Source organism: Echinops telfairi, unplaced genomic scaffold (assembly GCF_000313985.2).
Source record: "Echinops telfairi isolate 266 unplaced genomic scaffold, ASM31398v2 ScPeMD7_1713;HRSCAF=2227, whole genome shotgun sequence".
Classification (NCBI taxonomy): domain Eukaryota; kingdom Metazoa; phylum Chordata; class Mammalia; order Afrosoricida; family Tenrecidae; genus Echinops; species Echinops telfairi.
This window is the reverse complement of record NW_022105611.1, coordinates 2,355,021-2,357,701: the sequence shown is the minus strand read 5'-3', so window position 1 is coordinate 2,357,701 and position 2,681 is coordinate 2,355,021.

Sequence of the window (2,681 nt, the reverse complement as noted above, 5' to 3'; positions counted from 1 at the left end):
GAATGATTCCTAAGTCAGGAGAGAACTGGATTTGCACACATGTATCCAACAACAGTCAAAGATTCTAAGTGGAAGATGAATTAGATAGAAAATCTATAAACTTATGCTCCTTAATTGTGTATTCATCCATAATATTTTCCTGAGTTTCCTTTTAGTTCAAAAATAATAATGCTCGAAGATTTTGTCCACTTCAACACATTTTCAGTAATGTTAACTAAATTATTTATATTCAATTTGCTAAAAGCTCAATGTTTAATTTTACAAAATCAGTACATAGTAGCCTTTTAATAAATAATATATGATAGCTATTAGAATAATTCAAAATTGAAAGTGATTTCATAGCACAATTTGTGTTTTCATAAACAGAAGTAAAAATAATGCCCACAAGCAAACTCAAAATGTTGCAATATTCACAGCTTAATCTGTTTCCTTTGATATTCTTATACTGATATTGTTAAAAGTATGTTAACACACTTTTAGAATAATTTTATAGTAGATAATATCTACCTGGAAGAAGGTACAGCTGTTTCCAAAGGTAGAAACAATATTCTACTGCCACACCCAAGAGAATTTTCAGTGTATAGGATACTAATAGTTATATGACTTCATAAATTATTAACTTCTACACTCTTAACTGTCCTATCTAAAGATCGCCTTCCCATATTTCTATAAGGATCAACTGAAACAGATTAACTTCATATCACACTCAGGAATAAATTTTTTTAATGGCAACTAAATAGATAAAACAAACAAACAAACAAGACCCTGTTGCTCTCAAGTTGATTTTGGCCCATCGTGACATTATGGGACAGAGTAGTCCAGCCTCCAGGCTTCCCAAGCTACCCAGCTTTGCAGAAGCAGAATGTTACAGCTCTCTCCTGTAGAGGGCCCCACTGAGACCAAAGCTCAGGGTTAGGTCAAGCAAAAATAAAACTCAAAATAGAAAATAACCAAGTGACACTTGGATGGCCAAACATTCTTGGTCAGTCAAGATCCTCACCTATGATTCCTATTAACTGACTAAAAAGCCTTCACTGGGAAAGCATTGAGGTTTACTAAATATATATGTTTCAAAACAAGAAAAACAGTAGCCTTCTCCTAAAATAGAAAGGACATACCTGACATTACAGAAATGTAAGGGAATTCTGAATACATTCTACTTTCTCAGCTCTGTTCAAGTGAATAAACTCCAGAATACAGATTCTTCTTTTTTTTAAAAATAATTTTATCGGGGCTCATACAACTGTTATCACACTCCATACATACATCCGTTGTGTCAAGCACATTTGTACATATTTTGCCATCATCATTCTCAAAGCATTTGCTTTCTACTTGAGCCCTTGGTATCAGCTCCTCATTCTCCCCCTCCCTCCCTGCTCCACCCCTCCCCTTATGAACCCTTGATAATTTATAAATTATTATTATTTTGTCATATCTTACACTGTCCGATGTCTCCCTTCACCCACTTTTCCCTTGTCCGTCCCCCAGGGAGGAGGCTATATGTAGATCCTTATAATCGGTTCCCCCTTTCCACCTCATCCTCCCTCCTCCCTCCCAGTATCGTCACTTTCAGCACTGGTCCTGAAGTAATCATCCATCCTGGCAGAATCCAGATTCTTTAGAATATTCTCAAAGTTAAAATATGTGGTTTTTCTGATACACAGTTAGTGATGTTAAGGGCAATCTTCCTGAAATACAGAATATGTTAAACAAAAAAATAAATAAAATATACTATTGTGCAAGCTAATTGCAGGTGGAATGTGCATTTTGAAAATAATTTTTTCTTCCTAGAATAGAGAAGAAAAGCTTTTTAGCCACTCCAAACTACTTTTGTTCTCGCAAACCAAAATATAAAGCGGCTCATTCACTTTCAATTGAACTGAAAATAAAGGCCCTGGGATGAGGAATGATCTACCAACTTTCTGTTCAAAATGCATGTTTTTACCATTAGATTTACGGTCATAAATATGGTGTTAATGAATTGAAATCAAGCTTTTTAGATACTCTGCCAAGTGCATGCCAATACTGTCCTTTGAAAACATGTATTTTTAACTTCATCTGAAAAAACATCATTTCTTTTCAGGTCCACTGTGTATAAAACCAGCTCATTTCAGGAACATTAGTGAACTAAACATTAACAGCTTATTCTACAAAACCCAAAGGCTTGTTTTTACCAAACAGATTCATATGGAGAAAAAATGGGATCATGACAATAGGTGATTGGATTTTCAATAATCGAACTAAACTCACTTATTTCCAATGTTCTTTCATAATCAGACATAATACAATGGGTGGAAAAGAAGTGCAGAGTGAACTGAAAATCAGAAAATAAAAGGAGATGCAAATTTTATTTGTTATTAACAGACTAACTGAAAATATCGTGCTACCCACACACTTTTCAGATTACATCCCCAATGTCTATGGAAAATAGTAATAATTGCCAAGGAAATCCAGACAAAACTACCAAGCTGGATAATATCAGTAAATATATTCTAGGAAGCATTTTCAATGGTGTAGGTTTGTAACCAAGGTAACATGACTGGAATAATCAGAATAAATAATGCATCAACATATCTATCAGTTATTTGTCCATCACTAAAAGGCAGGGTTTAAGGCAGCTTATTCACCACTGAATATAACTACTGGAATATAATTAGAAAATACTGAATATATATATATAT